The sequence below is a fragment of the Mustela putorius genome, unplaced genomic scaffold (genome assembly GCF_011764305.1).
Source record: "Mustela putorius furo isolate JIRA1106 unplaced genomic scaffold, ASM1176430v1.1 tig00003853_pilon_pilon_pilon, whole genome shotgun sequence".
In the NCBI taxonomy this organism is placed as follows: domain Eukaryota; kingdom Metazoa; phylum Chordata; class Mammalia; order Carnivora; family Mustelidae; genus Mustela; species Mustela putorius.
In genome coordinates, this window is record NW_025422005.1 from 81,098,998 (window position 1) to 81,124,427 (window position 25,430).

Genomic DNA, 25,430 nt, shown 5'->3' on the forward strand with positions numbered 1-25,430 from the left:
AATAATTTAGAGCCACTAGCTAGCTTGATGTGTCTGCAATAAATGTTTTATTATTTAGGAAAAATACACTATACAAGTTGCAATGTGCCATGCTCATTCATGCTGTAAATCAACAAAGATCAGCAGACTGAATAGAAAAATGAAAAGCTTATTTAGAAACTGACATAAGCTTTCAGATGAGCAGGGATGGTTGAAGTTAACTGCATTCATTTTTCTTTGCTTGTCATAGTTGCCACTTGAATTTCACTGCTAAAGATAGAAGATAGTTTTGCTTTATGAAATTATATCCACAGAAACAGTGTTTGCATTTATATAGATATAGTCATAATAAAGTAGAATATAAAGAAGCCACACTAAAGTAATAGTAGCCCCAAATTTATGAAGTGTGGGATGGAATTTGCTACCTCACATCTCTAGACTCAGTGAAATCATTCTGTGGAGATCAAAGCTCATGTTAGAAGCCATGGCATGACTTTATGCCCTGGGACTGTATAGTAATGGCCAGACAATACAGAATAAAACACCACACATGTAGCATTGGTAAAGCACCTGGCTATTTTTTTCCTTATTTGCTTTATTATTATTTCGACAAGCTTGAAATCCCAGAAAAATTATCTCTCTGCTCACAAACCACATAGTGCCAGCCACAGTGGCAGGAGATCAGCATCAATTTCTGAAGCACGGTCCTCACCCTGACAACCCTCCCTGAAGTAACCTAGAAATTACCACAACTGACTGCAGGTGATGTCCTCTGTATCGAAACAGTGAAGAGCCAGCTTCTAGCTGTTGTCTCCCTTTCTGCCATGAGGAGACGGTGTCCCAGACTACCAAATGTTAAATTCTTTTGTGTGAAAGAGTCACATATCAATGACATCCACCTGTCTCAGAGTTACCTTCATAATATCATTAGTCATCGGTTAAGTTCATCAGCCTCACATGTTACTTATTAATACAATGGGGACCTTTCTCTATATAAAATTTGTAGGGTGACTGGTAACTTGCTGATTACCATATTAAAATGAACTCTTTTGGAGACAGGCTTGCCACAGATTTCAGGACCTGAAGCCTAAGTTAAAAAAAAAAAAATCTGTTATTTACTTATGATGGTGAATAGTAATGAGAATTCTAGAAGGAAATCATTTAAGTAATAAGGAAAATGTAGCTAGATGAGAAAGACCTCTTAGCAGTAAACAGCTGTGTGGTGAGTTCAGATGAGGCTCATCTTGTGGAAACCCAGGGAAAGGCCCCAAAGCTCATGAAAGGCATAGAGGCTATCAGGGAAATTCAAAAAGTGACAAGAGAATGCAGAAGCAGACTAAAGCTATATTTCTGGGAGAAGGTGGGTGTAATTTACACGTGGTAAGATACACAGTTCTTAAAAAGTATATACACTTGGGGTGCCTGAGTGGCCCAGTCAGTTAAGTGTTCCACTCCTAATATCAGCTCTGAGATTGATCTCAGGATCATGAGTTCAAGCCCCCTTTGGGCTCTGTGCCAGGCCTGGTGACTACTATAAAACAAAACAAAGCAAACAAACAAACAAAAAAAACAAACAGAAAGACAACCAGTATATGCCCTAGTCCCCCTTATCCTCAGGAGATACGTTCCAGGACTGCTAGTGGTGCCTGAAGCCATGGATAGTACCAAGCCTTATTTATACTATGTTTTCTTCTATACACATATACCTATGAAAAGTTTAATTTATACATTAGGCAAAAAAAAAAAATTATACATTAGGCACAGTAAGCAATCAATAATAACTAATAATAAAATAGAACAATTATAACAAATACTGTAATAAATCTTATATAAATATGATCTCTCTTTCAAAGTGTCTTGTACTCTATTCACCCTTCTTCTAGTGATGATGTGAGATGATAAAATGCCTACATGATGAGATGAAGTGAGGTGAATGGTGCAAGCACTGGGAGAGAGTGTTAGGCTGCTATGGACCTCCGACGATTCAATAGAAGAGACTGCAGTTGACTGATGGAAACTCAAGCTGTGGAAAGCAAAACTGCAGATAAGGGCAGACTACTATAGTTCAATGAATGTAGGCAGATATATATATATATATATATATATATATCCATCCAACTCATATCCCTAACAAAATCTAGAACGTGGCGATTACTGTGGGAAGTTCTTTGTATCTCTTTCCAAATAAAATCACTCCTTTCCATAGGCAACCAATAATTTTACTTTCTTTTTTTTTTTTTAAGATTTTATTTATTTATTTGATAGACAGAGATTACAAGTAGGCAGAGAGGCAGGCAGAGAGAGAGGAGGAAGCAGGCTCCCCTCTGAGCAGAGAGCCCGATGCGGAGTTGCATTCCAGGACCCTGAGACCATGACCTGAGCCAAAGGCAGAGCCTTTAACCCACTGAGCCACCCAGATGCCCCAATATTTTACTTTCTATCACCAAAGATTCCTTCTGTATGTTTTTAAACTTTATATCAATAGAAACATAGATTATGCATGCTCATAGTTTCTTTCATTCAAGTTAATCCATTTAAGATTCATCCCAGCTATTGGCAGTTTAACTGATCCATTCCTTTATATTCTGGGAAAGTACTGTATTGTGTATAGACACCAAAATTAGTTTACTCTTTCTCCAAAAGTTAATGAATTCTTAAATTGATTCAATTTTTTTGGCTATTATGAATAAAGTTACAGCAAACATTCTTAACACAGTTCTTTAGGGGGACATATGTTTTCTTTCTTTTGGGTTAAATACCTGAGTGGAATCGATGTACATGTACAAGTTTACTGCCAAACTATATTCCTAAATGTCCCCACCCGCAATGCATGAGAGTTCTGGTTGCTTCACATCCTCACCAATACTTGGTATTGTCAGTTAAAAACATAGAATTTAACCTAAAAACAACTAAGACAGAAGTAATTCAAAATTTAAAATTATTTATATTATTCACATCATATGGGTGGGCCTCAAAACATTTATTATAAGCTGTAAGTATAGAGTTATGCTTTACAAAATTAGTATTCATCCTACAATGAAATTTATTTCTGTGGCACTTATCCTTACCTTCCTTTGATAAGTCAGTGTATATATTCCCATTACCTCAATGAAATATCATGAACTGATATTAGCTTGCGAAGATGAATACCAACATCTTTAGGATGCTGAACTGTAAGTGTATTTAGAATTAATATAGAGCCTGGAAAAAAACCATCTTTGTCTAATATTTTTCTGTACTCAATGTCTTAGATCTTGCAAGAACTCTGGAGACATGGAACACTAAGAGGTAAGAATCTCTTTGATGTGGAATAATTGTGAAAGAATTTATCCTTACTGGATTCTAGTTTTCCTTTTTGAAACTAGAAATGATGTTTTTGTTTGTTGTTTGGTTGGTTTTAAGATTTTATGTATTTATTTGACAGACAAAGATCACAAGTAAGCAGAGAGGCAGGCAGAGAGAGAGGGAGGAAGCAGGCTTCCTGCTGAGCAGAGAGCCAGATGCGGGGCTCAATCCCAGGACCCTGAGATCATGACCTGAACCGAAGGCAGAGGCTTTAACCCACTGAGCCACCCAGATACCCCGAAACTAGAAATGATATTAAAGAGAGGATGAGAGAGAAGATGAGGGAGACATGCAGTGGGAGAGGAGATTCATGTGCCTGGGATGCATGGCACTTTAGGAAGTCTGTGTAGGGTGTCATAAAGTCTGTGGTCATTCTAAAATATTATGCAATATTTAGGGAGTTTAGTGCATCAGAATTTGTAAGGTGGGGGAAGGAGTGTGTGTTTGAAAAAGTTTATGAGCCAATGACTTAAAAGAGCTTTCTTCCATCTTGATACTTTCTAGATGGTTCTGCTATGAGAGGCTTCACATGCCCTCTGCAATTAACTCCTTTAACTGAGGGAGGCCAGCTGCTGTGAACCTCTGCTCCTAGAAATAGCTCTTGAACATGTAACCAGCAGGCTTCATTACTTCATATGATTTCCGTCAAAAGTTTTTGAAAATCTTTCCTTATGAACAGAGTAGACTTGAGTCTGGCAGTCTGAAGTGGATGAAGCTGTTGATATTTATTAGGAAGAAGAAAAATCATTGGGTTCTATTTCTACTTTGATAATAAAAGACAGTCTTCCTGCCACAACTATTTTGTGAAAATAAAGTTGAATGCCTAAACACATCAGAGAACACTCTCAGGTAAGGTTTATGAACCATGACTAACCTTGTCTCTGTATTTTAGTACATCTTCCCAAGATGACCCAATGTGCATGCTGCCCCAGTTTAATCTGAAATTAACCTTCACGATGCCATTTGCTGTGTGGCACCTGCCTTTGAGTGGTGTCGTTGTCACACAGTGATTTGGTTCACTAGTTCATGGTGTTCATTTGGACAAGTTACCACTAATGTGTCTATGCTTCAGTATACTCAACTGTGAAGGAGAAATGACCCTGTTAACTGCGTGCTTCCCTGAGGTGCTGTGATGGACAGCCAATACAATTATTGTGGAACATTTTACCTGATGCAAAAAAAAGGAGTTTTTATGGGAAAGTTATATGACCTTCTCCCTGCCATTACATAATGGTTCAGAGAGCTTGGTTATTGCTTTATGAAAACATTTATTTAGAAAATGCCTTGACAACCTTCAACAACCAGTGTTTTATAGTATAAAATATTAAGACTACTTTTATTACTTTTGCTGCCATCAATTATTATCGTTCTTATTACCACTGGAAAAATGTGAAAGAAGACCCACACTTGTGGACAGAGTAGAATGTTCGAAAGTATAATGAACCAGATGAGCCATAATACATTATTACAGCCCTCGCATTAGCTCAACCATCCTGAAATCTCCACAGGTCCTTATGATAGATGTGGGGATAATATCTAAGAATCTTCTTAACCACATAAGAATAAAAGACAATTAAATGAAAGTTATGATTTGATTTCAGCCTAAGATACATTAGATAGCTGGATTAGAGTCCGATACCCTATTGATAGAGTAATGTGATGCTACTGTCCAAAGTATAATGACTTTGATTAATTAGAAAACAACTGAAACTAGAACTTCAGTTAACTAGACTTCCCCAACCCCCTTTTAGAGCAGAAGTTCATTTAAAAAGTGATATCTATTATTTAGGGGAAAATTAAATAAATAAGTAAATCCAAGCTCTAGAGGTCCTAGAAAGAAAGCTTCATAATGATCATGATCGTGGTGGTAGTGGTGATAAACCGAGAGCACTTACCTTCCTTAGACATTGTGTTAGATCCTTTGTAGACATGATCTCTGATTTTTTTTTTAAGATTATTTATTTATGTATTTATTTGAGAGAGACTGAATGAGAACATGGGCAGGGGGTTGGATAAGACGGAGAGGGAGAAGCAGACTTCCCACTGAGCAGGGAACCTGATGTGGGACTCTATCCAAGGTTCCCAGGATCATGACCTGAGTCAAAGGCAGACACTTAACTGACTGAGCCACCCAGGTACCCTGTGATCTCTCATTCTTAAAAGAACACTTTTATGTTATAATGCTGACTCTATAGGGGAAAATACTGAAAATCAAGGAGATTAAAACTTATATATGGTCATTGTTAAGTCACCAAGTCAGGATTCAAATCTAATTCTGTCAGCCCCTTTGTGTGTGGGCCTTTCCACAACAGCAGCAGCATGCCCCGCTGGAATTCTAGTTTAGGAAGTTGACATAAATAAATTACAAAAACAACAACTTCTCTACTCAGGTATTTAAACAGGATCAATGATTTTTTGTGTGTGTGGTGGTTCTTTTTGGTACGATACTTCAGAATTTTAATAATATGCTTTATGACATTGTAGAGGTGGCTATAATAGGCAATATTATTCAAACATGATTATGGAACACTTATTTAGAGAAAAGAGAGGGACGTGATTACACAGGATCAGCATTCTATGGAACTCAACTAAGAAATATTTCACTACATCCTTCTCTACCTGCGTCTATAGATATGCTCAAAGTACTGAATCTCAGCATTGGAAGATTCAGTATTAATAAAAACAAAATTTAAATACACTCATTATGTTGTACTGAGTAAAGAAGGAATGACTCCTAGGTGTCTAAGAAAGATTTTTGATAAAACTCTAAATACTTTTTAGCTAATCAGAAAATACAGTTAACTAGAATGTATCATGCTTTGACTTACACTAATTTACATTGCTCTGAGCAAACTTGAGAGGCCCATTATATTAAGAATTATTCTGTTTTCTACTCAAAATTTAGTGTGAGATGGTGACAGTCACTCTTGATTGGACAACTCAGTAGCCATTCCCCATTGTCTCTGGCCTCGCCCCTTCCTACCACCATTCCTATTCACTTTCCCAGTCTCCCTTGAAACTGAAGATGGCTACACAGTGCACTCTGGACACTGAAGCATAACTTAAAACTTGAAAATGGATTCTGTGGAGGACTAACGGCATAAATAATAGCCTAAAGAATGCTTTTTTAAAAGACATGTGGTCAGTTTTTTAAAATTAAACTTATTAGGATATTATTTGTATACAATACATGTCATCAATTTAGGTGCACAATTTGATGAATTTTGAAAAAAATGTACATATTCACATGACCACTACCACACATGAGATAGAACCTTTACACCATTCCAAAAAACTCCCTTATGCTGAAATACCTCTTTCCTCATCTTTTGTTGTTACCAAAAACTGAGTTTTCTTTCATTGTACTTTGGCCTTTTCTAGAATTTCATGCAAATGGAATCATATAGTATATAGTATTTGGTCTAGCTTCTTATTTTTAGCATAATGCTTTTGAGATTCATCCATGTTTTATTGTGTACCCATAGTTCCTTTGTTTTCTTTCTTTCTCTGTGTGGACATACCACAATTATTTCATCCATTCACCAGTTGATGGACAGCAGATTGTTTGATTATTAAGAATAATGTGCTGTGACCATTCAAGAGTGCATCTTTGTGTAGATGTATATTTTTATTTCTTTTCAGTGAAATACCTAGTACTTGGATTATCTGGATCATTTTGATACTTTAAACAATACATTCAAACCCATATCACACTGAGGACTCTACACGGTGCCCTCAGGTTCACCAGTCTCTCTATTCTGGCTGGTAGGACTACAAATTATTTCCAGCTTTCTGTGAACTCTAGATGTATCTTGGTGTACTAGCTTCTGGTGGTTCTTTTCTCAGCTTGTATATTTTTCCACCTAAAGCACAGATCCTTATTCAGCAAAAGGTTGAAGGGATTTCTATGTGGTTCTCCAGAATAAACCTCAATGGACAGCTCCCTCCTTGCTAATATTCTGACCTGCCAATCTAAATGACCCAATCTAAGCATTCATGAATTCTGTATTCTCAATTCACCAAGACTGCCAGGTTGTGTGTGGGTCCACTCACTCTGTACTGTGGCCTACAGACTGCTTCTGGGCAGTCAACTGGTGTAGTTATGGAGCTCACTTTCTTTACTTTCTCTCAGGATCAAAGTCCTGTATTTCCTGCTGTCTGATGCCTTCCTGGTTACAATGAGTATATTTCTCTTGACAGTTAAGTCTTTATCACAGAAGTGTAAGTTCACATGTCGGTTTTTAATTAACTGTGATAATGGGGTAGAGAAATGACTCAGCATCGTATTTACTTCCTGATAATAATGTGGAATGCTGAGCGATTTTTAGGGAGAACAGTTTCCAAAGCATTTGGGGTAAGAGCTAAATCAAAGTGTCACAATTTAAAAATTGGTGATTTATACACACTAGTAATAGTCCATAATGTATATATCATAATAGTACCATATATTTTATATGCATTATCTTGACCAAGCCTCCTCACAATCTTAGCCTCCTCCCAATCTGGATCTTCACTTTGCAGATGTGGAGAGTGAGATTCAATGATATATACTGACCCAGGATCACAAAAGAGAAGACTGTGGAAACCGTTTACTTAATCAATTAACTCAACCCACAAATATTTGCTAAGCATCTAATCTGTGCTAAGCACTGGGTTGAGTTGAATATGTAAAGATTTATAAAATAATTTCTACTCTCAAGAAATCAAAATTTTGCAAAGAAACACTCAAAACAGCACACGGTGTTTATTAGTTCTTAGAGGACAGATACCTTAGAGGACAGACCTAGAGAGGAGGGTAAGAGAAAGTAATATCTACATAATTTAGGGGAATGAGATGAATCAGATTTTTTAAAAAAGAGAGAAAAGAGAAAAAGTGCTCCAATCTAAAGAAGTCCCATGCCATGGCTCCTTCTTAGCACTTTCCAATGTAGCTTCAAATTTGTCTCTCTCTTTGTTGCCATATTATTAAGAACAAGAAATTCTCCAGATTCTAATGACTTCCAACACTGAGCTAGTAATGCAAAAATTTGGTTCCTTATCCCTCCCCCCTGCCATCTTCTTAAAAATGAATAGTGTTCATTTTATTTGAATTTTAATACTTAAATGATGGTATGTCATTGTACTTTGCTAATAATTCTTCTTTCCCAGAAATAATGTTATGCTTTTTTCCAAGTCCCTGTCCAGGTTTAACAATTTTTATGATCCAATTTCATAAACATTCTTGAGTTCTCTTTTGATACCAGACATTGTGCTAAGTGCTTCAGGGGATACAAACATGATTAAAATACATTTCCTTTCCATAAAGTACTGAAAATCCAGAGGGTGACTTAAATAAGTACATGACTGGTTATACTACAAGTGCAGGCGAGTCTGTTAAGAAAAACACAGTGTTCAAAGGCAGTTCAAAGGAAGAAGATACTAAAACTGCTTGGGAAAGATCTGAAAAATCTTTACAGAGGAAGAGGCTTCATGAGCTTTGAAGAATGGGCAATCTTGATAGGGAGAAAGGGGGAGAATATTCTAAGCATGATAAAGTATGTAAATGGGGCACATATTATGAACTGAATGTGTCCCCCTTAAATTCATATATTGAAGCCCTAAGCCCCAATGTGATGATACTTGACAGGTGGGGCTTTGGGTAGATAATTTAGTTTAGATGACGTCATAAGGGTCAGGCTCCCCTCCTGGTGTCCTTATAAGAAGACTAAAAGAGCAATGTGGTAGACATAAGACCCTGAAACCTGGATGAAGAACTTAGCATGTATTTTGGTAGACAGTAGAAAAACACAAAGGATTTCTCAGAAGTGATGTGAAGAGAGTGGATCTCAGAAGGATCATTTTGGCTACAGGATGTATGATATATTGTAATTGGGAGATAATTAGAATATGAAGAAAGCTGGAAGGCTAAAGGGGAGTTAATACAGGGTCCTAAATGAAAAGTTAGTGTACAAGGATTGTGGTTGTAGGGATGAGAAGGAGGGCCAGGCAGCTATGAGGCATTTCCAACCAAGGGGATGTTTGACAACCAAGTGGTAACTACAGATTGTAATGCATAAGGAGAAGGAAGAAAAGAATAAAATGGTGATAGGTATATTGAATGAATGATGTTTCCATTCATGGGAACAAGAAAGTCTAGAGAAACTAGCCATTTGGGGCATAAAGTGTTGATAAGGCATCCAGGCGGAGAGGTATAACAAGTGCTTGGACATGTGGCACTGGAACCTCAGAGAAACACTGGGCATTGTGAAGAAAATATATAAAATATAAGATATGTATTATATATAATATGCATATATAAATATATATTTATATATATGTAATGGAGACCTTAATATATATATATTATATATATATATATATATATATATATATATAAAGTTCTTAGACACAAGGATTGAGAGAAATGAAAAGGCCAAAAAGCATTATGACTGTTTCACTGACAATGCCTAATGTTCTAGAATTTCTCAGCTTTCTGTAATCTAAAGCAACCATTTTCCCTACGTGACAAAAAATGCAAATGTAGGGGTGCCTGGGTGACTCATTAGGGTAAGTGTCTGACTCTTGATTTTGGCTCAGGTCAGGGTCTTAGGGTCATGACCTGGAGCCCCATGGGGGGTGTGGAGCCTGTTTAAGATTCTGTCCTCCCTCTGCCCCTCCCCCATCCTCTCTCTTACACTTTCTCTCCCTCTCTTAAAAAAAAGAAAAAAGATGTATGTATATGTAAACTCTCAGTCATTTATTTTAACTGATTGTTAGACCTTCCACATTAAAACTATTATTTGATATAGCCTACTGGGAAAAGTTAAAAAGGCTCTGACTCAGTCTTTATAAGTTGTAAAGGTTCTGAGCCTTCTAAGCCTGGCTTTTCATCTATCAAATGGAGTACTATACCTAGGATTTTGGGAATGACTGAATGAGCTAATGGTTGTAAAGGACGTAGCACATTGCCTGTAGCATGCAAGAGTTAGATAATTATAGTATTATCGGCAGTTGTATAGTAGTATGTGTTGAAAGATGGTAAACAAATATCCTTGATTCCCTGAGGCTGAGAAAAATAAGAAAATGCCTTAAATTCACTTGCTCTTAGATAAAGCAAATATGAAAAACCAGTCTAAACACCACAAAACAGCACACTCACAATAACCCAACAAATCTTAGTTGAGAGTAATATGAATTTTCTATTTTTTTAGAGTAGTATGAATTATTAACAAAAAATACTGCACAGTTTCCTTTCTAAATCTTTTTAAGGAATAGCATTGATAAGCAGCTGCTTGTATTATGTGTTAGACTTCCCAGGGGTTTCAGATACCCTATGCTTTCTATAAGTTTCATTTTTGTGGGTATTGTAATGACTTACTGACTTAGAATAATGAGATGATTTGGAACCTTTAGGTGATTATACCACAAATGAAGGTTAAATGTTTTACTACAATATTCCATCCATTTGGAAGATAAACCATTTGGAGAAATGATTTTAAAATGTAGGAGTGACTCCTTCATAACTGTTATGTCTTTAATTATGTGCTATTTATAAGACACTGCATATCTTGAGTAATAAGGTAAGTGTAAATGTATTTAAGAAGGTAGATAGGGAAGTACGTGTGTGTGTGTGTGTGTATTGGAGAGTGTGTAAATGTGTATACATGTATAAATGGGAAACCAAGCCTTAACTCACATACACAAAGCAATGCAAATGGCATTTTTCTGGAAGAAAATATCTTATCATACATTGTACTCTTGAGTGCTGCTATTGTTGTCACAGAAAATTACTGAACAAATATTAGTGCAGTCTGTGCTTGGGAGAATAAACATTAAATGTTCCTCCAAAGTATTTCTCAATTATCAATCAGTATATTTAAAACAAGGACATCATCTTTTATGCACACACACCCAGACACACACACACAAGTTCTGCTCAGAGGTTAAAAAAAATGACATATGTAACAACCAAAAGACAGGTTGCCTTCAAAAAGTGATTCATGACATTGGAGAATGTATAATTGATGTGTGTGGTTGTGTGGATGGTGAAATAACAATGCCATCCATTAGAGATGAGAGCTCTAACAACTCAGGCAGGGAGGCAGTATGTATTTTATAGGTCATCTGGGTTCCATTTGGATCTACAGGTTGCTATTCCTTCTCCATACTTGAAAGCATTTAATGGATTATTATAAAAAGAAAAAGATGGTATGCAATAATGGTTTAAATTGAAGCTCTGTGTGTATATCACCACTGTGTGACTCCTAAATGAGAGCTTCATTTTTAAAATTCTCATATGGCATGCTTGAAAGTTTGCCAGCGCATGAAGGAATCAAAACAATGAATTCAGCAGCAGGAAAGAAGGACATAGAAGTCTGGGGAGAAGTGGGGTTTCTTTCTTCCTGTCTTTCTCTCTTTTGGCATCCATGACTATAAATAGTGAAAGTTCATCAGAAAAGGAAATTGCAGAGATTTCTGAACTTCAGAGGAGCAGTAATTGGGCAGTGTTTTTAGAAAACACATTGATTCAGAAAATGGGGGATAAGGACAACGCTTTAAACCAGCACAAAACAGGCTGGGGGAAAAGATCTTGATAGTAATTGCGGGTGAAAATCAAATCAAACAGCAGCTCATCTGGAAAATACCTCCTCCTTTCTGAAATTGAGATAAGCTGCAGGGTGGAGACTCTTTTCTGCATTGTTAGCCATGAGTATAAAAGTTTATTTCTGCTTTTAATGAGTAGTATTTTAGAAATGTAATGGAAGATAATTTTACTGGATTTCCCCGAGGAAAAGCCTTCGCCCAATTACATAGGCAGTCCTACCCATTCTAGTGTAATGCACACGATATACATGCATAGAAACGAGTATTTCCCGTTAAAATCAAATGGAATGGAATCTGAATACTCCAAAGCCATGAAAGCACAGAAGGTGGGTCGGGAGTGATGAAGTATTATGAAGGTACTATCAGCTTACGATGATGTATGTTCTGAAATGAGGCTCTCTTCACGAGTCCAGAGGGACTGGCATTTCCAAGAACAAACTCAGCTCTCTGTGATTTGGAAGTGGACACTGGGGTGTAGGAAGGAGAGTGTAGTGTAATTAGCTATTTCTTTAGTTCATGTATCAAGCAGGCTCCCTGCAAAAGACCTTCTGTTAAACTATGGTGTTGGCACATGCTGCCTCTAGCAATTACAGACAGACTGGTAACTCAGGGCTTAACACCCAAACACGAAGGCCTGATTCTCAGTCTTTTAGGTAAGTGTGTGCCTTTCGTAGGTACAGTTAGTAGTTCTTGGATGATTTTTGGTAGAAAAGCTTATTAGTTTTTTCCTTGAGCGTGATATTCATGAATGATATTTTTTTCGAAAAGTACTTAATGATCTGGCATTCGGAACCAAGCTCTGTACCTGACACTGAGAATACAAAGATCACTGAAATCAGATTCCTGTCTTATCCTCAAGTTGTACAGAGCTAATGGAAGATAGACATGCTAAGTACAACATTCTGGGATAAATGATCTTGTGTCTAGGATGTTGTAGGGCAGAAAAGAGTGGCTCAGTCACTGTGCCGGTATCTTCTACAAAGGATGGGGAGTTTGGGGAGCTGAGTCTCGAAGGATGAGTAGGGAGTCACCAAGTGAAGTCATCTCAAGGATGAGTAGTGAACTCACCAAGTGAAGTCACCAAGTGAAGTCATCTTTCTCAGGATGGAGAAAGCCTAGGACACTCAAACATACCCAGTGTGAGAGAGCATGGGGTACACACGGAAAGGCAAGCCATTTAGAGTGTGGGGCCCGCAGACTGCTTTCGGGAGTGACAGCAAAGCAAGGGGCTTGAGAAGGACAGGGAGCTTGAGTGCTGAGGAGCTACGTGACTTGCTGAAACATCTGTCGGCAATGTAGATGCTGGTGAGGGGTCTAGGGAAATGATTCCGTTTTGTTTTACAGAAGTAACTTTTATATAGAGGTTTGCTATCAGAGGAATGCTGAAGAAGAAAACGGCAGGAATAGAGCAGGAAGAGGGAATGTATTGAAAAATATTAACTGAGTACTGAAGGGGAGAAAGGAATATCAGATGATTCACAGGTTTTTAGTTTTTGTTTTGCAGATTTTCCTGTGAAGTTCTGTTTGTAAAGGGTGGGTCAGCTCCAACTGGTAATTCTTAGCATGATAATGGTGTATAGAAATGCAACAGACAGCTCTGGAAAAAGAGCCCTGTCAACACCCCTCCCCAAGGACTTGCTTCTGGCCCTCCCTTCTGATGGGGGTGTACATTTACAGTTTTGTCATCTTGGTGGCCGCCTCACCATCCCTCTTGCCGAAACATCTGTAGCACCTCTGTTAAGTGTGATGATCAAGTAGTCTCCACAGCTCAAAGACAGAACTCTCCCATCCCACAGCACATCACGGCCAACCAACTCTCAGCTTAAATGAGGAGAAATCTGACATACACTACATGAGAGAGATGAGTTCTGAGGGGTGGATGAATCAGTGGCTCTTTCATGATTGCTTTGTCTTTGTGTGTTATTTTTATAACACACTCACTGGGGGGAAGTATTGCAGTTTAGAGGAAGTTGTCTAATTTCTTTATGTGGAATTTCTGTTTAAAGTAGGTACAGATTCACAGCCCCTTCTTTGAAATGTGTGGGACCAGATGCGTCTGGGATTTAATGGTTTTTTTTCCCCATGTTATGTTATATTACATCATACCCTGCACTAAGTTATGTAATATCCCAGCAGATTCTGAGATAGCATCTATTACTAAATGCATTAATATCTCTGGGGAGAAGCATATGAATATTTATGCTAAGAGGTATAGACAAAAACTATGAAAATCCTTTTGTCAATTAAGATCAGGCTTCAGTGATAAGATGTGAATCAAACTTAATTTAAGATCTTAGTTTTTAAGAATTTTGCAAGATTCAGGAATTACAGAAGAATTGTGGACTCTATTTCACTCTCCTATCTGGTTAGCCCGACAATTTTCTTTTTTTTTTTTTTTTCTTTTTTCAAGATTTTATTTATTTGACAGAGAGATAGTGAGAGAGGGAACACAAGTAGGGGGAGTGAGAGAGGGAGAAGCAGGCTTCCTGCCAAGCAGGAAGCCCGATGCAGGGCTCGATTCCAGGACTCTGGGATCATAACCAGAGCTGAAGGCAGAGGCTTAAAAACTGAGCCACCCAGACGCCCCTAGCCTGACAATTTTCGACTGGTGGAACAGAAAGATGTCAAAATCAGCCTAATTTCTGGAAACTCCTCTGAGTTGGAAATGTTGATGGAGGTATTAGAACTAAATAATCTGTGCAAAAGGTCTCATTACCAATGCCAAAAGTTTAGAGGTACATATACTGAAACCTGGGTGTGAATTCTATGTCTATAATCTTACCTAAGGAGTTATAACCAACTGCATATATAGGACATTTTGCTCTGTACTCAAATTTTCTGAAACGTTCCAGATCAGAGGGAAAATTATGGTGAAGTCACCCAAGCTTCTGGGTAAAACTGTCATGCAAGCTAAAGCAAGGTCAATGTTTATACAGGGAACAATTCAATGGAAAGAAAAGAGCAATGAGTATTGAAGAGATGCAAATAATAGCAATAAATAACTAAGGATAGAAATATTGGTATGAAATAAATTGATGACTCAAATAAGAATAAATCAAGGATCACATTAACTATATCTAATTTAATTTGGCGTTTGACATATTTGAGTGTATATGTTATGTGTGCAAGTGTGCGTGTGTGTGTGTGTGTGTGTGTGTGCATGCTCGCACAATTTTCCCAATTGCTACATATCAGAGTTGCTGGTTCTTAAATTAACTCAGTGCTCTTGAACTCCAGATTCCAAAGGGAATAACGAACGATATTCAGGATGAACTCAAGCTTCCTTGAAATACAATGTACACTGGCTGGTCACACTCTTTCTTTTCATGTATATGTAGACTTTGAGTCTACTCCTCTCAGGTTTCCTTTGAAATGAATGGGTGTACTGGGAACAAGACAGGCACTTACTAGATTATTCCATAAGATGGCATCCAATTGTCTCATTTTTTATTAGTCTAGCCTTACAGAAAACCATTTCTACAGAGGATTCTCTTCAGATCTGATACCAGTGGAATGTACTTTAACATAAATCTCTAAGACTTAGGGTTCCCCCACCACTATGATGCATTTGAAAGTAATACAGAGAAGGTTGAAATATGGCATCTCCCTTCAGAATACTCATGTGATCCTATCACTCCCCTCGCACAGGCTGGTGTCTATGTTCAGCAGGCACTGGTTAAAAGAAAACTGAGTTCTGTGTAATTTTAAAATATTCTTATCTCTAGATATTCCTGGAGATAGGTTGAACTGCAGAAAAGCTTTCACATTCTTCTTTCTCTGCAGTATTGAATGGATGGCAAGCAAAATGGAAATTTCCTCTTCATTTTTGGTTCAGTCCCCGCAATGAATTTAAACCAGGGATTCTTCTTATTCATCTGATTCTCAAAGCCAGCTTTAGCGTGGAAACCAGAACTCATGGAATTGTGGCAGTTGAAAGGGCAAAAGGGAGTTGTTTCCAGAACGTTCAGGAGAAAGCCTTTGCTGAGGAGGGGGCTCTTCCTTCTTGTTCCCTGTGCTCAGAATAGCTGCCTTATCAGACATCTGCTTTACTGATGATGCAGATGGCACTAAAGAACACGGGGACAGGATCTCCTTCTTTAAGGAGGCTGGCTATTAATTTCTGTTCTCCTGCAAGGTAGGAGAACAATGGATGGAATGACAGGAATAATTAAGAGATAGAGCATAAATTCAAATACTGCATAATGCAATCACTTAACATTGTTCAGCTAGCGATGGCTCCTTCCCTTGTTGCCTCTCCTATTTCCCAATATTATTCACTCCCATCATTTACTATGGTTGGACCTCCAGAATTATCAGTTTTCTCCATTATAATTTACAGAAGTTTTAGGTGCTTGTCTATTCTGTTTTTTGCTTGAACAAAATTGAGTAAAGTTACTGAGACTAATAATGGCATATAATTAGACCTTTTGCCCGAGACTTTCAGTGAGATTGCACATGTATTTTGATTACACATATATGTAACATACAACCAAATAACCACACAGTTTCTTTTCTGCTAGAAGAGTGTTTTTCAGATATGCCTACTTTAGTGTCTAAATGCTGTTTAATATATTTGAAAGTCATTCATATAAACATGGATTAATAACTGTATGTCTCATTATCACCCATAAAATGGAACATTTAGAAAACCTGCAGATAATCCCCAGTGATAGTTCATGCAATTTCAGGTTTCTCTTCCGCCAAGGCAAGCTGAGGTCAGAGTTTTTATTTTACCCCTTCCACATTCCCAGTGCCAGAAAAAGATTGGGTATGAATTTACTAAAAGAAAGTACTATTAATTTGGACCTTGGAAGATAAAAATCACAAAATCTTCCTGAACAGGCTTTGCGTGAAGAAGATACATAACAAATAAGGAGATAGCAATGCATTTAGCGGTAGAGATCAGTATTTTGACTCTGGGAAATTATTTTATGCGATTTCTTTGCCCAGGTATTTTCAGGCCAGTACATTATAAGGAATCCATACCAGGTGACTTCCTTTCCTCTGCACAGTGATAACTGAAAGTGGAATGGCTGGATTATATACAGACTCAATAGCAACAATGTCCACACTGAGGTATAGGAATTCTTTTCTGAGAGGTCTACATTTGTAGCTGCCTGAATTTTGTGTCAGAATATCGAATTTTTTTCACCTGTAAGGGTTAATACAGTGCTCAAAAAATGTGTACTGATTTGCACACATCAGGCAGAGCTACAGTTAGATCCCAAGACACATTTAAAATAATGATTCACAAACTTTAATGTACCTAAGAATAAGCTGGTTTGCTTGCTAAAAATGCCCCTCAGGCCCCACCTAGGCACAAACTAGGACCCCTGGCAGAAATTCTGATTCACTGGGTCTGCTGCCACTTAAAAATTTGCATTTTAATAGACATCTCCAGGTAATTCTCATGTAGCTTGTCCCTGGATAATATTCTGTGAAACACTGCTTTAGAGCTCACAGGCTACAAATAATCATTTGTTTCTTTATCCTTTCAAAAGAGTTTTTCATATTTGTATTTGAATGTCTATGCACATATGTGTATATAACAATTATAAACACATCCCCATACAATGGAGGTATGAGAGGGCTCTGGAACTGAAAGAAATAAATCAGTGTGACCCAAATGAGCATGTGCTACATCCAAGCCTAACGTGTTTTATGTGGGTTGCTTTTTTAAATTTTTGCTTTTTAAATGAATGACTATTCACCCTACCCTAGGGACGTTTAACTAATGTCACCACTTAGAGCAGGAGTCAGTGACCACTAAAAAGAGATACTGCATTGGTTTTGCATTACTTGGGGGACAAGCACTCCTCTTTCTTACTCTTTGCTTGGGGATGGGCAATAATTTCATCTGTGATTTAATAAGAACTGCCCTCAAATGAAAGCATTAGAGGATGTAATCATGCATTTTGTTTGATTCACTCATTAGTTTTTCGCCTGGGAGCCTCAGGTTCTGTCATTCCCAAGGTGAAAGAGCCATGTTTCTTTCTGCCTCTTCTGCCCTCCCTCAGCCCAGACAACTTGCAGTTTTATCAGTTCGGTGTGACTCACAAGGAAGATTTCCTGTAAGGTGTACTGCAAGAGTATCTTTCTAGCTTTGATATGTTCCTTAACCCTTACTCCCCTTCGCTATGCCTTTCTCTAACTACCCCCTTCCTTTCTTCCACCATCCTCACTATAGAAGCTGTATTTGAAAGAAATACAGAAAGAAAGATCAAAACAAAAGGTCCTGTAAATTCAACAATAGATTATTCACTTTCACGTGTCAGGAGTTTACACCAGATGGAGCCCAGTACCTTTGTGGATATTTCCTCTTTTTATCATGAGTAGAGATTTGCACATGCCTACCTTTGAGATGTGAAATACCAGTGAGCTTTTGCAGGCTTTCCTAGACAAATAAAGCAAACTACCCCCACCCACCCCCCCAAAAAAACCCAACAACAACAACAACAAAAATAACAAAAGCCTTCTTCACAGTGTAAACCAAAGGAGAATTATTTTAAAATAAATCAAAGGAGAATTCAAAGTGGGAGGGAAAGTGAGCCTATTAATTAATGACTGTTTTTTTCTAATTTTCAGCATTGATGTTAAAATTCAAAGATTCTCCACAAGAGATTGTATTACTATGATTTATATTTCCAGAGAAATATGAAGCTGAGAAAGGATGGAAGAGAGACAATTTCTAAACAATAGAATTTTTTATCACCAGGTGAACATACAACATTTTTTCTTTAAATTCAGCTGTTCTCTTTGTAATCACAAAGGTTTTGCATCCTAAAGAGAGGCTGCAATATTTCCCAAGTAGCCATGCTACACTGAAAACAAACTTGAAGTCATTAAATTTCTCCTGTATTTCGTTTTATTAATGGTACTTGGTCATGGATGCCCAGCTTGGGGTTATGTATTATTATTATTATTATTATTACGCCTTTGGTCTCTTAAAAAATGCCTGAAATCAAGCATTTCCCAGGAATAAGATCTAATGGCAATTAATAATACCGTTTTATGATTAAATTAAATTGTTTTCCAGGGACCTTAAAAAGTCCAGCATCACATTTCATTTTACTAAAACTCATGTGTTGCTACCCTTCTAAGTGGAATTAATCATTCTCAGCCCACTTTCCTATAATTCTCATGTAGTATTCAAAATAATTTTGTGCGGTAGTTCTCAACTACCTCATTAGAGGTATGAGGAAACTAAGGTTCAAAGAACTGCAGGGGAGGATAAACTCTTCCTCTACTTTCCTAGGTTCAGTTCTAGAGTGCTGCAAAATAAAATGACAAAATACAGAGTAACAAAAAGAAAAAGGACTTGACTTATACATGTGGGACATTTATTCACATGTAGGACAATGCAGTGATGAGTAACTCAGGTATGGTTAGAATTTGAGGCTTCTATACCATCTTAAAAAGTGAAGAGGAGGAAGAAGAAAGGCACATAGGGTAAACCAGAAGATGTTTTTGGCAGGATACACGGATTTTCAGGACAACAAACAGGAGATAAGATCGTTTGTGATCATGCTTATGTATACCGGTATGAGCAGTCTTTCCATCTCCTGCAGGGCCACGAAAGCCTTCTGGAGAAAAGAATGGTGGTGGGTGCTTGACACATTCTCCCTTCTGAGAGATCATCTGCCCTGAAGAGGAATTTATGGCGGTATTACTTCCTAGAGATTGCTGCTTTTTTCAGGTGAGGAAAGCTACAAAGTTTCTTTCTTTCTTTCTCCCATTCTCTCTTTTTTCTCCCTCCCCCTTCCCCTTTCCCTTCCTCTTCTTTCCCTCCGTCCCTCCCTTCCCTCTACCCTTCTTCGTTTTCTTTTTTGCTTCCTTGCTTGCAGTGGTTGAATCTCAAATATTTTCAGCTTAAAATAATCTGTGTGACAAAGTGGTATATTTTGGGGTGGCATATCCTGATGCCCTTCAGAAATAAGTGGTTTGAGACTAAAAAGCAAATTTATGATAAAATAAACCACAAATAGATCTACTGACGTCCAGTCTACAAATTTTTCCATATCCTAAACAGGCAAGGAAGAAAGGGATAAAGGGGAGAAAAAAAGACTGAAGGTGGCAGAAATTTTGCTAGCATAGTAACAACAGAATATTCTCATAAGAATAAAAATTTCAGGGGCGCCTGGGTGGCTCAGTGGGTTAAAGCCTCTGCTTTCGACTCAGGTCATGATTTTAGGGTCCTGGGATAGAGCCCCACATCGGGTTCTCTGCTCAGTGCGGAGCCTGCTTCCTCCTCTCTCTCTGTGCCTACCTCTCTGCTTACTTGCGATCTCTCTCTGTCAAATAAATAAATAAAATCTTAAAAAAAAAAAAAAGAATAAAAATTTCAGCGGTGCCTGGCTGGCTCAGTTGGAAGAGCTTGTGACTCTTGGTCTTGGGGTTGTGATTTCAAGCCCCATGTTGGGTGTAGAGATTACTTATAAACAAATAAACAAATTTCTTTAAAAAAAAAAGAATAAAAATTTTATTAATCTTCCAGTTTCACAAATGTAATTTTGAAAATTAATTTGAATATTGACCACTCAGAGTTGCAAAATAGACTCATGTTGTAAGGCAGTGTTCTATTCCCAGAGAGCCATAGTATATAATGTAATTATGATACTCTGCTTTAGGTAATCAGACAGGTAAAAATTTCCAAGCATTTCTGAATCTATGATACTGGTCTTCTGGTAGTTCTCTCATTGGATATGGAAAATCCAAAGAGGCTGTACCAGAAAAATTGGAGGATAGGCCCCATATTTAAACCTCTGCCCCCAGAGTCTGTCTTACCTGGACACATGAGTGAACAGACTTATAAAAACTGTTCAGAGTTTACTGTAAGACTCCTCACACATATGCAAATGTTGTTGGCTCTGCTCCCCACTGCTACAGAGAAACTGAGGACAAATGAAGACTTCAGGGAGGTTAGACAAATAAAGTGGCCTCTGCTGGTATTAAAGCTGGACTGAGTAGAGAAGCTCATAGAGTCCAGTTATCCACAGGCTACTGGAAGAGTACCACATGGCAAAGGACATGCTGTGTGAATAGTCAGTCACATTGCAAACACTCTCCCCGATGGTTATGTTGATGATAAGTACAAGCCAGAAAACAGCACCTTGCTGTAGATAAATATCATCATTGATCAACTGGTGAATGAAACATCGAATTTGATGTAGGAAGGATGACTTAGGGATGTTGCTTATTCTTCTGCCCCCTGGGCTCCAGCCTATTCCTGCCTTTGGGATCGGCCATTACTTCTACATAGAATGCTCTTCTCCCAAATATTCACTTGGATAATTACATCACATTTATCAAGGCTTGATTCAGCTCTAACCCTCTCAGTGAGGCTGACCTGACCACCCTCAGAAATTCTAATTCCTGCTCAGGTACCTCAGGACTCTCAGCCCACCTTACTTTCATCCAATTTTCTTTTTTCTATACTAACTGTCGGGTAACTAACTTACTTCCCCTCTTTCTATCTATCTATTATCTATCTATCATCTCCATCAATCCACATTTTTTAAGTGCCTTTTCTTAATGTCTGTATCTCCCTAGGAAATAAGCTAAATGAGATGGTTGCCTTTTACTGTTCCTTGCTGTATTTTAAGTACCATAAGTGCTCAATAAATATTTTGTTGCATTAATCAAACCATGAATAAAGAAGCTATGAATCTGGCAGTTTTATAAAAATCAAATATGTAAATAACTGAGATCACCTGTATATAATACACAACAATAATTTATGTTTATAATGCGGATCCTGAGGCATGTGAGTGCTTAATAGGTTTTGAAAGATTTTTTTTTTTTCATAAAATGGTTAACATTTTTTAAATTGGCATTTCAACTTATCTGGAAAAATAACTTCCATATTGTATTGGAGCATATCCTTTGGCAATGATATTAGCTTATAAAACCACATTGATAATGTGAAGCAATGGAATGGGAACTGAAATTGAAGACAGGACAGGGTTTAAATTTGTGCTCTATTACTTTCCAGATAACTTAAGTTGGACAAATATTTTTCTTTTTCTATCCCTTCTTCCTCCTTTCCTTTTACTTTCTAATTTATTTCATTTCTAAAAAACTTCATAGTTGCCTATAAAAACACATAAAATTCAATAAGATTATAGATTATTAGATCAATATAATAAATGATAAATCAACATAAAACTTTTTAAAAAAGCAATGGAAAAATAAAGTTAGGATAGCCCGGAAAGATAAAAAAGAAAGTCACAGAAAGCTAGGTTTTACAGCCTATTCTGACCAAGATGGGGGATTACAAAAAATTCAGTTTGAGTTGCCCAAAACTGAAGGCACAATCAGATATACATTTGATAAAAGCAATCCCAACTCTAACATTCGTGGATCCCAGGGCAAGACTACACATAGAAGCCCGTACATGTCCAAATAATTAAAAGTTAAAATCAATCCAGCATTTTAAGAAAATCATGCCCTTCTAATTTGACAAAAACACCTCCAAATAACCAAACTGAAAAATTTTAAGATGCTATACCTAGATAGATTAACACTGTGAAACTGTTCTTGCATATTGCACAACATGCAATAGTTGTGACTACCCTGCTACTTCATGCATTTCCCAAGAACCATGAACTGGAACATGAAGAGAAAAAAGAAAATGGATTCTTGGTACTACTGGGAAATGCTATTTTGCTATGCAAGAATCTATTGCCTATATTTAAGTATCAGAGCTCACTGTGCCAATGTTGAATTTAGATCAGGAGTGAGAGAGACACCAAGTATTCTCCAGAAATTAAACTTTTGTGTTGAGATACGAATGGCTCACTACAACATGGGGCCCAGGGCTCTAGCCTCTCTTGCTGAGTTTAATGACTATACTTGATTAAAGATATCAATATCTCAGGAGAGGAAAATCCAAAGTAGAAAGAAATTTCTACTTTAAGTCTTCAAAAGGACATCCTGAATGATACCATCTAGTGATTTCCAACATAATCATTCAAATAGCCTAGGAGATTCAAATTCCGTAGGTCTGGGATAGGGTTTAGAAATCTGTGGTTTTAAACCTCTTTAGAGATGATTTTGATAGTTGTAGATACAGTAGTGGACAACGTCCTCCATGATATTCCTGCATAATACCTTGGTAGACCCATTTATTTCTCATTCAGAAATTAGGGATGATAATGCTACTACTTATTTGGCAAGGTTTTAAATACTATGTTCACAAAAGAAGTGTGTACAACAAAGAGCAAGCATTCTACAAAAGTTAGTTAAGTGTGTATGTATGAAGCATGTGAATCTCATTAGAAATTAGGATATGGATTATTTATGCTTCACCTTTTCTTTTGGCGATTGACAAAAATTAGTTTTAGACCCTTGTTTACAACTCCTGCTTACAGGAAAATTTTCTTCTTTTGAAAAGTTGGGACAGAACATAAAAATCTAACTTAGACCACCTTTTATAGGTACGTCTTTTTTGAATTATTAATCCTAGTTACTCATTCCTAAACTCTGAATATCCATATAACTTCATAATTCAATCTTATTTTAACATGTTCGATAAAAATGTTTTTATTATAGATTGATATTTGTTGTAGAAACTTAGATGAAACAAATGATCAAATAGGAGAAAGGATATATCATGAATAATCTCACTCTTCAGAGATAATCACTGATATATTTGGATAAATCATTCACAATTCTTTTCTGTGAAATATTTATTACACAGACATGTTTATATTTTAAAGGAATCATAATATATACATTTTTTAAAAATGTTCTGTTTAACAGAACATTAGGCCATCTTTCTATGTGCATTCCATTTATATAGTTTGCATAATCATTTTTTTAATGGCTACATGACATTCAACTGTATAGATAGTCTAAAATGTATTCAACTAATACCAAACTTTTGGACATTTAGCTTTTTGCTTTTCTAAACAATGCTAGTTGAACATGTGTATATACATATACATGGCCTATTTTTCCAATTATTTTCATAAGCTAAGCAGCAAGAGAAATTGCTGCTACAGTATCCAAATGTTTTCAAAAAGTCATGTCTAGTTAAATTTGCAATATATGACTAACTGAGAATTCTTTTTTTTTTTTTTGTCTGATAAGCAACAGATATGTCTTAGATTTGCATTTCTTTATTGGTTAAGAAAGTAGTACTTTTCTTAATGTATCAATCATTCTTGTATTTTTTTTTGTGAACTAATTCAAATCTTTTGTTCAAAAAAAAGTTTATTGCTTTTTTAAATTATTTCTAAGACAGTTTTTTGTATATAAAAATGCCAAACTTTTTCAGCAAATGGTAAGCTCTAGGTAGAATATCAAGAGCCCAAGTGATATGCAGCCTAAGGGCTTTTTTTTTTTTTTTTTTGGAAAATTTATTTATTTGAGATAGAGAAAGAGAGAGAAAGAAAGAGAGCATGGGGAGGGGTAGAAGGAGAGGGAGCAAGCAGACTCCACACTGACCAGGGAGCTCAACCAGGGGCTCCACCCAGGACCCCAAGATCATGACCTAGCCGAAATCAAGAGTCGGACACTTAATAGACTAAGCCACTCAGGCACCCCTATTTAAAAGCCTAAGGGCTTTTAAAATACAGTTTCTATTTCATTGAAGCTTATGGTTATGGCTATCTAAATTTAGGAAACACAGCTTTAATCAGCTACTGTTCTTTTGTTATTTAGTTTAGTCCATTATTTCAGCTTCCCTTTTTCTTCTACCTTTGACATTCCTCTAGCTTATTCATCTGGTGGTGGTTCTGCTGACTCAGCACCACCCTCAGCAGTCCTTGCTGTCAATCACTGACACTTTCAAAGAAAAGCTGACTTGGTGGAAGATAAAAATGCTTCTTTAGGTGGTTAGATCTTACTACAGTATGGGGGTGAAGATTGAAATCAATTAGAACTTGTGCACAAAATAAGACAGAAGTAATGAAATTTGAACTGAGTCTTGGAATGACAAAATCTGCAGTCTGAAGAGAAGGAAAGTTAAGAGTTGAGGTATAATTGTTGAAAAGGAGGAAAACAACATAGAAAAAAATAGGATAATGAAAGGAACAAAAAAACCAGGAAAGAATCCAATGACAATACTATAATGTGGAAAGTGGGGGGTCTTTAGGGGTTTTTGCTGGGGGGGTACTAGGATTCACGAGGGTTGATATTTTTCTACATTGAGATAAAGTCATTGGAATACTTTGTTAAGTCAAAATAGCACCAAAAGGTTGTAACCTCTTTGATCAATAGAAAACCGGTTTTTCATAGTAAGTTTTTCATAAAACTGGTTTTCTATTGACTGGTGACATCATTCTCATTAATAAATAAGCAGGGTGTTTACTCAATGCGCATCAACATGCACTCACACTAGTTTATGTTTTGTCGTGGACACTCTCAGCCTGTGGGTAAAAAATGGAACAATGAAATACCTTCTCATTTGCTTCAGTGAGTTCCAGAGGAAGATAGTTGTCCAGAAAAGCCCCAGACTCTTGTTAGTGCTTAAAAGTACACATTAGTAATTGCAGTATAGAATAAACCTTGTTTCCAATTTG

At 37.0% G+C, this 25,430-nt stretch overlaps 1 long non-coding RNA gene across 4 annotated transcripts in view; it reads left to right on the top strand.

Moving 5' to 3' along the window:
- The first annotated feature begins 9,802 nt into the window (after positions 1 to 9,802).
- The window catches only part of LOC101670521, a 77,100-nt gene continuing 61,472 nt past the window's right edge, over positions 9,803 to 25,430 (top strand). For 3 of the 4 annotated variants that reach the window (XR_001179394.2, XR_001179396.2, XR_001179393.2), the window contains exons 1-3: positions 9,806 to 9,870; positions 18,493 to 18,622; positions 19,476 to 19,603. This is a non-coding gene — a long non-coding RNA (uncharacterized LOC101670521). Of the gene's footprint in view, positions 9,871 to 18,492; positions 18,623 to 19,475; positions 19,604 to 25,430 lie in introns of all 4 variants that reach the window. The other variant, XR_006601600.1, reaches the window with a different exon arrangement.